This window comes from Leptinotarsa decemlineata, unplaced genomic scaffold (genome assembly GCF_025532065.1).
Source record: "Leptinotarsa decemlineata unplaced genomic scaffold, Ldec_3_MD MMD2_P_RNA_scaffold_2, whole genome shotgun sequence".
In the NCBI taxonomy this organism is placed as follows: Eukaryota; Metazoa; Arthropoda; class Insecta; order Coleoptera; family Chrysomelidae; genus Leptinotarsa; species Leptinotarsa decemlineata.
In genome coordinates this window covers 10658860-10673540 of record NW_027412529.1, presented here as the reverse complement: position 1 = coordinate 10673540, position 14681 = coordinate 10658860, and the positions used below count along the sequence as shown (strand labels likewise).

General features: G+C 33.9%; 1 protein-coding gene across 8 annotated transcripts in view; it reads left to right on the top strand.

Annotated features, from left to right (window-relative positions):
• Positions 1 to 14681, top strand: part of zip (myosin heavy chain 10) — a 135882-nt gene that overhangs the window by 88143 nt on the left and 33058 nt on the right. The gene's annotated exons all lie outside the window — the stretch shown is intronic.

Below are 14681 nucleotides of genomic sequence, written 5' to 3'. Positions count from 1 at the left end.
AAGAGACATTAATACAGGCATTCTCCCTAATTCTCTATAATTGAAGGTAGGATGGCGTAGGTATATGTACACGTGCATAATATCAACTTTTGGATTCTACTTTATGACCTGTCTACATTTGTTCTGACTAGATCAGTTCGTGCATTTAGAGAATATCTAACATGTCGAGTAATATCGGAATGACATTTGTGAACAAGTTGTACGCCATTGTATTTGCGTGCTGCCATATGGCGCCAAAAAACGGGGTTGTCGCCAGCAATAAAGAAATCAGAAACCTCCTCGTACGAGCCTAACAATCTGACTCACCTTCAGTTACTCATATGTTTCGCTGGCAGTTATTTCGATAAATTGCCGCTAGTCCTTATATGGAGTGTGCCGGGTCACCAGGCCAGGGCTGATGCTGCGATTGTGATTTTCATTTTGCTATCGAATGAAGATCGCGATAGGGGGGGAAGGTAGATCAAGGAAGTCTTCGTGGAACGTCATGCAGCTGACATAGATCTCTACATTGTCGGTGGTGCACAATATTCAAATAAAAATTAGTTGTAAATTCCACCATATTAGTCAAAGATGATGTTAAAGCATCTGTTGGACAAATATTAACAGCTCTTCTACAAGTATATACAAGTAAAGAGTTATTTTTTAGAGTACAAATGTACAACATCAACAATAATTTGTTATGCTAGCACCTTTAGTAGTCATATTCTACGGCCTCAGACTCCTTTATGTAACGAGATATACCTCTAGTTGATTTGGGGAAAATGATTTCCATCGAAATATATTTTTAAAATGTCATCTTTCTGCCTATCCTTTCGTCTGCCCGTCCGTCCGTCTGTCTTGGAAGCTTTTGTCAATGATAACTTGAGAACGAATTGTGATATACAAGGTGTTCCATCTCAGACGAGCCACCCCGTATATTTCTTATCCTATAGCGAGTGGAAAAATTTCCCGAAACACTTCGAATGATTTTGTTTGGGGGACATCTTTTGACGTATACTTTAGGCTTGAACGAGCAACCCCCTAATAGTGGGCTCTTCAACCCCTCAAACTTGAATAGGGGAGAGGGGTTGAGTGATACTTTATTTGAAAGATCTTGGAAGCCTCTTTACAATGGTGTATGAAAAACGTAAATTTGATGAACCGTTTTCGCCAAAAATCTATTTTGCAGCTCGAACGAGCCACCTTGAATAATTTGGTTATTTTTACAATGCCCATTTTTATTAAGCCCGTTTTACAAACTTCAACAATCTTCAAAAATCACATTCTTGAAGAATTGAACATTCATAGAATGTTTCAGTAGTCAATCAACAACATTGACATATTTCACAATTCAAAACTCTTTTGAACCAACAAAGAAAAAACCTCAAGACAGATCCGAAACGTTAAGATAAGTATCTGTGAAATTTATCAGCGCTTCTTTTAAATAAGCAAAATCATTAAATACAAGTTAATAATAAATTGAGCATTATTATATATTTTTTGATTGTGGAAGGTGAAATACTGAAATAATGTCGATAAAACCTCGAATTTCCCCTAGTATTCTCTACACTCTACAGTCTTTTCGTCGATGAAGAGCTGATTAAAGAGGGATTATACACCGCCTATTCAAAATATTTGTGGATCTGGACAATGTCAAGCCGTGATAAATATAGGACATAACCAAAACACTGCGTCCTCCCTTAGTATCTGGTATCGAAAACACTTGAACGATTGTAGCGGTTTCTATATTGCGTTACCGAAACGTTTCCCTACAAGGAATAAATCGACATTTTGTAACGAACTCGCACGTTTGAGTGCTCCACATGTCAATACCTCAACAACCAATGCCGTTTGCGGATAGATTGAAACAAATTAATTCTCTATAAGGCGTTTCTTGGCGTTTCAACGATTTATCGCATAATGTTACTTGCAGTGACACTTGTTTAGTCGTCAGCCCGACGTCTTCGATGACTATTGATGGATATGTCGCTATAAATTAAATTGACTTTGTTTCGGTTACCGACTGAAAAGTTTTACGATTAAGGAAATTTCACCTCAATTTTGTTGTTTCATTTCAAATGCAGAAACGATACTTGCAAAACAGCTGTCACAGATATCTGACCGTTTGTGTAATTGCGCGGCACCGCAAAGTATCATTGGTTATTAAAAATTCAGAAGCATTTAGCTAGCAAACCCGTTACCATTGAACAAAAGAAAGATACTCAAAACTCACTAATAAAATTTATTTGGATTTTCACAATAAAAGGTTTACAAAACCGCGATACGTATTTCGCTATACTATAGTCCATTCGGTATTAACTGATAGTGAAAGAATTTCAAGAATGCAAACATGCCGGTACATCAAAGAAAGCAACATAATCGTCTCAAACAAGTGGCACTGTAATTCATCCACAAAGTCACTGAGATATTTCTACCTGCTATACTCCTTGAGGACGTCGCTAAGGAACCATTAAAATAGTGACTTGCAATAAAGAACTTCAAAAGAGGCGGCCGACGCTGTTTATCATATTGCGTTAAATAGTATTAATAGGCGTCGGACTGGGGGTATTAATATAAATTTTCCAATGATATATTCTGTATGATGCGAAGATAATTGAAATATCGTGAATAATTTTGTTTAAATATTTCATTTTGAGGAGAGCAATTTATATTTAAAATAGTTTTTTTTTATTTCGGATCATTACCTTCTACAGATCTATAAAATAATCAGAATATTAAATTCAAAAATAAATACAATGTTGAAAGGGCAAAAAATGACGGCATTTGATAAATAAGCTTTCTTAAAAAATATATATCCAACTTGTTTAAATCAAAACATTATAATTTGTAGTTATAATTCGTCGTTTGATGTAATTAAATTTGATATCATTATTATTATTATTGACACTGATAATATCGAAATTGATCGTAGATTCGAAACGCCATCAAATAACTATACAAATGGAATAGGTTTCCGCGGTTAGAAATTTGCAAATCTAAATTTCGGATTGAACCACACTCAAAGTTTTGCATTGCATTTCGGCTTCAACTTTGAAGCCATTTTCAAAAAGTTGAAAAGACACACTTAAGGCTTTTTTTTCCTGATGTTCTGGTCCTACAAAACCTTCGAGACGGAATGACCCTCATTGACCCATGTTTCATCCAAATAAAAAATAGATTTACCCAGTGTTCTCTTAAATAGTTTCTTCTCCATTCTACAATCTCTGATTTGTCTGTTAATATGCTCTTTCTATTTTGTTTTCCAAAAGTGAAGTTCAGCTCTTGTAATATCTTCCATATTCTAGTTCTCTTTATATCAGGAAAAAAAATGTCTCCACGAATAACTGACAAAACTTTATTTAATGTAGGTATTTCGTTTTTTTGTGTAAAATGAAATGTACTCTTCTCCTAATAGAATTCTTGACTTATTCGTCGATAACCTAACACTTTCTGCCAGTGGATACTTTCGACTCCAAAAAGCTGTTGTTTTCCTTGAGTTCTTTAAGAATTCTAAAAATTGTCGATCTATTGACACCGGTCATACTCGCGCAATTTTGCACTACTTCCTCCTTACTTTTTATTCCGTGCGGATATTGTATTCTTAAAGAATTATAAACATTTATAACAATTGTTTTTTTATTTATATTCAATGCTAACAGTTTCCATATTGTATCTGTTTAAAAAAAACTGTTTAAAATCTGTTTTTCCGTTAACCAGCTATCGCACCCCTACGAACGACAACCCTCAGAAGCCGAAACTTGTGCGAGCTAAGGACTAACGAGGTCTTACCTTTTAACGTGTCATTTCTAACACGCGCTCTCGCAGTAAACTGAAGAATATCACTAAGATTAACCCCTCTACCGTGGCTTTTAAACTCCCAACAGGAAATAATGTAACGTTTTCTTCCTATGGAAAAAGCCAAGTCGGTCCTATTAATGGCTGCAGTATTTCTGTTGACGGTATAATTCAAAGGTATATCTATTCATACCGCTTTCAAAAAAACAATGTTTTTTCAATCCCCTTCAACTAAATACTTATTTGTTAGAGAATGTCTTGGTTACTACTGGATATATTTTAACATTTGTTGTTGATTTCTTTTATTTGCTATGAATGAGATTTTTCAAGAATAAATATTGTATATTCATTGATTCAATTCTTTGAGAGTGAATGAGTTGAATGCAGTACGCCTATGGCATTAATATATATAGATATACTGCTGTAGTTTCTCTCATTTCTGGACAGACTATATATCTTCCTCATCAAGGATTGGATTAACTGCTAAAAACATTACTGTGATCCACGTTCTGATCAGCTAATTAATGTTTTATAGTCTAGATTTAACTACCTGAGCGGGTACAATTATTTACCAACGATTTAAATCAGGTAAATACAGGAATAAATACTTGTTCACTTGTAGTACGTGAAAAACATGTCAATGAATATCACATAATGATTTTCATAATTTGTCGCCTCAAAATAAATAATATGTAATCATTAATGTATCGATCTATCAGGATCGACAATTACAAGATTGATTGTAGCGATGAAATTGAATGTTTGGGACTCAAGCTCGATCGTCTTGTAGGTGGAAAATTCCATCAAATTGATTTGGCTTTTTGGAATTATTTGTCTCTCGGTATCTATATTACTCTCCCAAAACACCAGCGTGCTCCAAAAACATTGTTTTCATTTATTTAAAAAGTAATTTTTCAACAGAGTGGGGTAACACTAAGACTCGACTAATGGGTCTGGCTTTTTATTTCTCAATTCTTTAAATATTCAACTTGAAAATATAAATATTTCAAAATGCCTCAAAAACATTTTTTTGAATTAAAAAACATCTAGGGCTGGCAGGGGGCGCTACCCTTAAGCCAGACCTCGACAATCTCATTTAGGGGTCATTCAAGAACAATTACGAATATTTTTCCAGTGCCTCAAGACCCTACCCAGAATTGTTCACCAACTCTCACACTAAAATAATGAATCGAAAGCAGGAAAGATCTAATTTCGACACTACGGAATGCGTTCGCTTCATGTAAAATAAATACGTACTTAAGTCAACCGTAACGACCATATTATGTGTGATGAAGACGAAAGTCTCCCAAAGCGTCATTATGAATATTTTCTTTTCATAAGCTGCTTTTGATATGCGACTAGTTCTTGAGCGTTCTGGAATTTTGTGGGTATTAACAACATTCCTCGAGAGTAAGTCATTAAGATAACATTTTACCAAGTAATACTCGAAAAATGTTTGTTTTACTGAGAAACAGTATAAAATGTTGTGTTATTTACGCGTTTTCTCTGATTTCTCTTTGCCACGTAATTAATCATTCTTGGATATACGATGTTGTCATGCTTTGAATCAATAAACTGAGAAGTTGAAATGGAAATTTCAATGCATTCGTTGAAACTACCTCATAATGCGTTACTGTCAGAAATTGATTGATTTATTTAAGTTTATAGCCTGGTGTATAGTTCAAGTAAACGATATAGTGCAACCTACCTTCCAACATCTCCCCTTTGATAATATAGTTAGGGAGCTAACTAATTTCATAATTAACGTATTCCAAAAACACTTTATTGTGAGATTTTCACTAAATTGTTTTACAAAATCGCAACACGTGTTTCGCCATACAATGGCTTCATCAGGCGTGTGTAAAACAATTTAGTGAAAATCTCACAATAAAGTGTTTTTGGAATACGTTAGTTATGGATTTTCATCAAGTATCGGCCGATTCCATCATATAATTTCATAATTCAATAATCATTTTTGATTATAAAAGAATCACTATATATATATATATATATATATATATATATATATATATATATATATATATATATATATATATATAACCGATTTTAATAATTTTTTTTTTTAAATGTCAAGTACTTAAAGGTCTACCTTGGGACAAAATTTGAAATGTTTAATAAAGTTTCAGGGCATAGGTACTACGATATTTTTTCTTAGTCGAAAATTGGGATTTTTTTATTAGCGATTTTTTATTGAAAAAATCACTACGTCACTGGATTCAGAGTGCCTCTAAACAGGTGTGACCAAAATTTCATGAAAGAATATTCATTATTAACAAAGTTATGACAACTCAAAAATTTTAGTATTTGACATTTATAAAAAATATTAAAATCGATTTACAACTTCAAATTTTAGGGGGGTCTTTCCATTAAAAATGGGTCACAATGTATATATAATGAAAATATTTCGTTTATATAGGTGAGTGGGAAAGTAGGGATTCAAATAAAACTGTGATAAATAATTGAAAATACTTCTGTATACTACTTACTCACATATATATACAATCGATCGCTTCAAAAACACTTCACTAACTTTCTCCGAAAGCTTCTGATAATTCCTCCTCCATATTATCTGTTTCACTATCACTGTCGCCATTTAAATCAATAATGAATTTATTTCCACTATTGATATGGAAGTGTCCAATCTCCATATAGTCTTTTTCAACTAAAATTACTTTTTTAATCGTTTTCTGCCGGTCTTCTTCGGTAATATTGGATACTTTTTCTTTAACTAGCTCTATCACCTTCAAATTTTGGAAAATTATTTTTACGCCTGATGCTTTGTTTCAATCTTCCCCAAATCAACTCGATGGGATTGAAAACACAAAAATAAGGGGAAGTCTCAGTATGGAGTGTCCATACTTTTCAGCAATACTCTCAAGGGCATACAATTTTTCAAATGTTTTTGTCTGTAAGACTTCAAGTAGTTGGTTTTTGGTATAGTAGTATTCAAAATAAAAACTGTTTTTCATCAAAAACTTTGTATTTCATTTTTCCTCGAAATTTTATTCGGTACGTTGATGAGCCGTCGCGAATGATAGGAAGCGTTGTCAAGAACTATTACACTATTCGCATCCAAATTTGGGTTCAATGTGTTTTCAAATCATTCATCGAAAATATTAGCTTCCATGTTTTTATGATAGTTAACATTGCAGTCCTCAAGTTTTTTTTCATATAATTTCAAAGAATTCGGAACCTATCCTTTACTTCCTCCGCAATGCACAATGATTAGTCGCGATCCTTTGTTTGCAGTCATGTTAGGCGTACACATTCTCGAACCATCAGTCTACCTTTTCGTAACTGTGTCGTGAGTGTCATACCAAGTTTCGTCCAAATAGAAAATTTGCCAAAGTATTTGTTACGCAATTCCACTATTTTTCTGCTTTCCATAACTGCTTGACGTTTGTTTATTATTTTAAATCTAAATCCTAGCAGCTCACTTTATGGCCGAAAGTATTCAATTTCTTCCTTATGATTTCAGTTATAGGAATATCATTGCTTTCGTAACAGTCGTATATTGTTTTTTTTTCAATGATTTCATTAGATGCACATTTTGGTAATCCTGTATCACACCCGATTTATATTCGTTACCGTAACATGACATTTTAGACTCTTCAGCCAATCATAAAATTCGGTTAGTAAAAATTATCCAAAACGAACCGCCAAGTCTACAGTCCACGTGGACTAGTTTGCTGCCGGTTCATTTTCTATGTATTGGTTTTTCGGCCTTTGAGAGTGCCGACAAATTTAAGAGTGCACAATATCGTTTACTTCGACTATACAAGTTTAATCGATTGTAAGTTTTCTAAAAAATATTACTAGAGTTTCATCCCAAAACCAAACCGTTATTTTAACACCACGACACGTGTTTCGATCACCAAGGGATCATCTTCAAGAGGAAGATTAAACATTTTAAACCTTTTGTGTAGTAATATGCATTACAGTTTAGATTCCAAACAGTGTATCACAAATTGCAAGTTTTCTATTGAACGCTCTGTATTATGATTCACGAATTTTTTGTTCATAATAGTGAGACGAGTAAAAATTTTGAAATTGTTATTTGTTATATAGAAATAGAAATTTGACCAGTACGAATTGTTGTCTTCTACATTTCAGAATTGATTTTGAGTGATGGTTCCGATGGCATATAATTTGAAATTAAGTGAAAACCCAATCTAGAATATTGTTAATTGTTTCATAATAGCGAATCAAATTGAAATGTCAGTTGGTTATTTCTCTTTAACAAGTATGTCAATATTTTCACAAATAGTTTCCTCTAATCCCCAAAGACAATACATTCAAATGTACTAATAATAAAATGATGAATAAAGAAAATTGTTCTAAATTTCAATGAACTCAAAGCTTGACAGGATGTTTTGATGCATTTTCAAGAGTCCGCTTGTTTACTCACAAAGCACAACTGTTGTATCAATTATCATTAACATTTTCGAAATTATTTCAATAAAGAATTATGCCTGCTAAGGCTAACTAGTTTCATAATGGTAAATTATATGTTTCGAGTTCAGAACATTTAACCCACATACGATACAGCATTTAAATCAATAACAATGTGTGTGCATGTCGCTTAACTGCTTCAGATTTTTCCAATAGTTGCACCCGATATATTGAAAAGAAATAGATACATTCATGTGGATTTTAAATGTGTGGGAAACAATGATAGATCCACAATAAAGTTCATACAATTACTAAAGATAAATAAATTTATACGGCATAAAAATCGTATACCTAAATCAAAACTGTACATTTCATTAGTTCGCACTTTCATCGTCTGATATGTTATAAATTGATTTGAAATCCCTGAAAGAATCTGTAAAAAATTAAAAAGGTTAGCTGAAAAATAACAATTATATTAAGCAACAAACCAGAAGTTACAATGAAATAAAATACAAGCAACAACCAAAAAAACACAAATATTGAACTATTAACACGAGATGAAAATTCCTCTCTGTCTTCGTTTCATCGGTTTTAGCGGGAGCTGACCGTTTGGCGGGAGTTGGTCGTGTTCCGTTTGATTAGAGGTTTCCATTTGTTGCGCATCTTTACGCTAGCTTGGATAAACGCGTTGTTGGGCAACATATATGCGGCTTCTTTGAATTTTATCCTAAACCAGTGTTCCTCCTTGTGGATGATTTCAGCTTGAGCCCACTTGATGTTATGTTGATGAGTCCAAACATGCTCTGCTATTACTGATTTCTCCTCGCTGTTTGTGTTTCTTGTGCTCGGCAATGCGAACTTTCAATGGCATCTCAGTTTCACCGATGTATGATTCTCCGCACTCCAAGGGTATCCGGTAAATGCAATTCTTGGAATCGCACTCCGCGTTTGGTGGGCTGGTTTTCGTGAGGCTGCTACGGATAGTGTACTTAGATCCAATCCTTCTTATCCTTTCCGATAATCCTCTGATGTAGGGAAGTACTACTGGTTGTGTGGCGGTTTCTCTTCCTTGTGGAGTTCTTGCTGTTTTCTAGCTGAAGCCTGTTCCACCATCACTTTGGAGTAACCATTTCGTTGAAGGTCATTTTTGATGATGCCTAGTTCCTTTTCGAGACCTTCCTTTGTATTACAGAGCCCGAAAGCACGGTCTAGTAGAGTCTTGATGATCTCTCTCTCTCAGTCGATTGATGGTGGTTGGGTTTCTAGTTCAGATACTGTCCCGTGTGAGTGGGTTTTCGATATGCTGATGTTTCCCATTTAGTGTCGGTCCTCTTCACCAATACGTCTAAGAATGGCAATTCGTTGTGGACTTCCTTCTCCATTGTGAAAGTGGCTAATCTTTTTAATTTTTCACAGATTCTTTCAGGGATTTCAAATCAATTTATATCATATTAGACAATGGAAGTCCGAAGTAATAAAATGCACCACGAAACATTGTCAACCACCTTCAAACAAACGTAAAACTGTACAGTTAAAGGGTCGCCATTTATTTTCATATGAACGTCATGTGTCAAGTGAAATTGCAAGTTATTTAACACACCAAACCATTTTTCGAACATTTCATAGGGAATATTGAAAAAATACTGGAATTAAAAATCTGTTCTGTTCTATTTAAAATCTATTTTTCCGTTAACCAGCTGTCGCACCCCTACGAACGACAACCCTCAGAAGTCGAAACTAGTGCGAGCTAAGGATTAACGAGGTCTTAAATTTTAACGTGTGACTCCTAACACTTGATATATGTACCCGTTACTACGTGGTAGGAAATCATCATGAAAAATGAGGAATGAAACTTTCTATGTTTTTTACCACTTTTATTCGTAACTCATATTACTGCAGTTCCGTCCTATAAGGGTATTTTCAATTGTAATTGTTTGAAAATGTCCTTATAGGACGAAACTGCAGTAACATTAGTCACAAATAAAAGGGGTACAAAAACATAGAAAGTTTCATTTCTCATTTTTCAAAATGAAAAACCGTTTTCAAATATACTTTCAATGAAATATTCCAACTAGAAGGCAATTATTTCTACTTCAACAACAGAACTGAAATGCGGAACTGAAAATCGAGACTTTTAGTTTCTGTTTTTAACACATAAAAGATAAACAACCGCAACAAATAATACAACAAGCAAAAATAGTACATAGACAAAATAAGGACATGGAATTGTTCAAAATGTCAATTGTTGTTCAATTGAAAACTACATACAGACGACTAATAGCAACATCCTCGTTTGTAATTATATGTAAAAAACCCATCACACCTTTCAATCTTTATTTGCCATCAAAAATATATAAAATTACAATAACAATTATTCAATATAAGGAAATAGATCGGTTTGTTGCTCAAACTTGTGCATGAGCACAAAATAATTCTCCAAAATAATCTCCAGAAAATCAATGACTTTGTTCCAAAATACCTATTTCATTTCGATGTTTTGTGATTTGATATAATTGAATATTAAGTTTTTGTTTCAATACTGTATGTCTTTAAATGAATGGTATAGAGTTACTTATTTTCAAATTGATTACTTCCTTCCTTTCTTTGGAAGATTCCCTCATCCTTTTTTTGTAGGTATCAAGATGGAGTAGTAGAAAGCCAAAAACTTTCTTCCCCAAAAATTAATCACTCCTACAAAAATATAACCCCTTCAATTAAAATAAGATTCCTCTTGGCTGGGATTAAATCAAATAGGTGAATGAATGTCATTACGATGACATAAGCAGATCAAGCTTATTCCGTGACATTAAAAATCGTAATTCAATGAATGAATTGTGTGTATTTTCTATAATGTTATCCAATTTGGTACTGAAGAGCCTTGGGGCAAGTGTCTTAAGGCGAAACATCGATGTATACCAGTGAGGATGACAGTGTTCCATGTAAGTGCCATTTGTTACAATTCATTTAAAGTAGAACTCATGTGAATGATATCTGATTTTTATTCCACAACGAAAGTTTGAAATACAAACTGAGTAGAGAAATGTATCTTCTGTATAATTCAATATTCATACAGAAGTATTCATTATTATCCGTTTTTCCGACGATTTTTAATGATATTCGTAAAAATATTACTCGATCAAGTTTTGTTGTAAATATTGCGTTAAATCAGTCGCATGAGTCATCTCGTATACCTTGAAGCAGCTGTAACGGCTAAATTGTAGTCGGTAAAACCATATTTTCAGTGATACTCATCGACTTAGTCATACGAATTTTTTAACGTTTTCACATACCTGAGTTCGTCGTTTTGACGGGTTCCAAACCTGTTCGTCTAGGTGTAAGAATAATCCGAAAGAAATTTCATTCACTGACATCATTTGATGGCAAACAGTCAGTTTAAATTATGCGCAGTCAAATATTTCGATGATTTATTTTAACTGAGAATACCATTGAGAAAAAAGAATACGGAGAATTAATGCTTTCAAAAAGTTATATAATTATCAAATTATATATCCCTATGTTTTTTATTTACGAAAGAATACAGTAAAGTAGAGACGCTGCAAAGTTGAACTAGTGTAACAATATCAAAACGTAAAGTAATTAAGTGTAAGTAAACATCAATGAGACAATTACAAAACCAGTATTATTTTTGGAAATAGTAATATTTGATAATTAGAAAAAATATTCCAATATACAATAATATTTTCACAATAAAATATTTTTTATCTCCTTTTTAATTATAAATACGAGATCTGTTCAAATAATAAGATAAATGTTCAAATTTCGCAGGCTACGTACACTCGATAAGCGTTTTTTTTTTTTAATTTTTGTGTTGGTATAGTCGAAGTAAACGATATTGTGCACACTCAAAGTTGGCGGCCACTCTCAAAGGCCAAAAAAACCAATACATAGAAATGAACCGGCTGCGATATAGTCCACGTGGACTGTAGTATTAGCGGTTCGTATTGCATAATTTTTACTAACCGAGTTTTATGATTGGCTGAATAGTCATAAAATTAAATTTGAAATCTTGTTACGGTGACGAATAGAAATCGGGGAATGCGGGGATGGTTGTCGCCGTCGTGCCATCATTCTTCAGTTCAGGAACTGATAGCGATTTGAGTGTTGAAATTCGATATTGGTGCAGTTATAATTACTTAAAATTTTTGTTCTGTTTGAAATGTGGCATCCTTGGACAAGTACTAATTGTAATAACAAGTGTGATAGCAACGCGGACTTTTTCCAGTGTAGTAATTCCAATAGCGACGGTGAACAATGCGAAAAAGAGATACCAGTGAATAAGATTTGGATGCATTTGAATATTGGAGTATATAATAATCTACATCTCAAGTTTAGTTTCGAGGAAAACAAACTATTACAAGCAACATAAGATTTGACCGAAATTCCTTCCTCAACTGAACTTATGAACGTAAGACGTGATGTGATACAGGATTGCCAAATCCTTTAGATGTTCAACCTTCAGAATTGGATGAAGAAACTAGGATTTAGATTTGAAATAATAAACAAACGTCAAGCAGTTATGAAAAGCAGAATAACAGTGGAATTGCGTAACAAATACTCGGAACAATTAACTATATATAGACAAGAACAACGGCGAATTTTTTATTGGGACGAAACTTGGTATGACACTCATAACCCAGTTACGAAAGGGTGGACTGATGGTTCGAGAATGTGTACGCCTAACATGCCTACAAACAAACGATCGCGACTAATCATCCTGCATTGCGGAGTTCCGAATTATTTGAAATTATGTAGAAAAAACTTGATTGCAATGTTGACTATCATAAGAACATGGAAGCAAATATTTGCGAGGAATGGTTTGAAAACACATTGATCCCAAATTTGGATACAAATAGTGTAATAGTTCTAGACATAGATTCCTATCACTCGCGACAGCTTGATAACAATTTTTATTACCTATACCAAAAACCACCTACTTGAAGTTTTACAGACAAAAACATTTGAAAGAGTGTATGCCTTTGAGAGGATTGCTGAAACTTCCCCCTATTTTGGAGTTTTCAATCCCATCGAGTTGATCTGGGGAAAATTGAAACAAAGCATGAGACGTAAAAATAATGTTCCAAACTTTGGTGAGAAGGTACTGTCTAATATTACCGAAGAAGACTGGCAGAAAAAGATTAAAAAAGTAATTTCATATCAAAAAGACTATATGGAGATTGGACACTTCCATATTAATGGTGGAAATAAATTCATTATTGATTTAAATAACGCCGGTGATAGTGAAACAGAGAATATGGAAGATGAGTTATCAGAAGCTTTCGAAGAAAGTTAGTATCTAATTATTGTGATTCTTATTTAATCAGAAATGATTATTGAATAACGAAATCAGTTAGCTCCCTAACTATATTATATAAGGGGAGCTGTTGGAAGAAGGTAGGTTGCACAAATCGTTTACTTGAGCTATACACTCTTCTCGATTGTATGTTCACAGTTTCTACTGTTTACCACGTTTCGGCAATTTTCTGCTATCGAGAAAAATGGATACAAAAATTTGCATCACATTTTGTTGAAAAAACAAAAAAAAAATTGTGCTCAAAAAACACTTGAAATGTTGACAGTGGCATACGGTTATTGTACTCTGAGTCAGAAAAATGTTTACAAGTGATACACGCTTTTCATAGAAGGACGATCCAGCACATCAACAACAGATATAAATGTTGGGAAAGTGAAGAAAATTGTTAAGGGAATTCGTCGAATCATCATTAGAGAAATTGCTAAGGATGTCGGTATATCGATTAGCACATGCCATGCAATTTTCACGGGAATTTTGGGCATGAAGCGTGTTAAATTTTGACCAAAAAACCCGTCGCATGAGCATCGCTCCAGAATTGTTGAATGACATCAATGGTGATCCAGATTTGCTTTAAAGGGTCATAACTGGTGACGAATCATGGGTAAATGGTTATGACATCGTAACCAAAGTACAATCGTCCAATGGAAGAGCCCAGGAGAGTCAAGACCAAAAAAGCCCGTCAAGTTCGATCAAAGGTCAAGGTGTTTTTCGATCATCATGGTGTAGTCCATCAGGGGAATTCTTGACGTTATGCGCCGCTTGCGAGAAGCAATACGAAGGAAACGCCCGGTATTGTGAAAAGCAATTCATAGCTGTCGCATCACGATAATACACCTATTCACTCGTCATTACTTGTTAGTAATTATTTTGCCAAAAACAACACAGTAATCATGCCTCACCCACCGTATTCATCAGATTTGGCCCCCTGCGACTTTTTTCTGTCCATAAGGTCGAAGAGACGCATGAAAGGGCGGCGTTTTGCGACGATTGAGAAGATAGCTGGCACAAGTTTATTTATTATATCTGAGGGAGACTACTTTGAAAGGGACAAAATAGAAATAGATAAATAAATAGATGTCTTTAGAGAAAAATTAAAATAAACCATATTTTTTGAACAGACAGCGTTCTTGCAAACGAAAATAAAATTAACAAACATCATTTT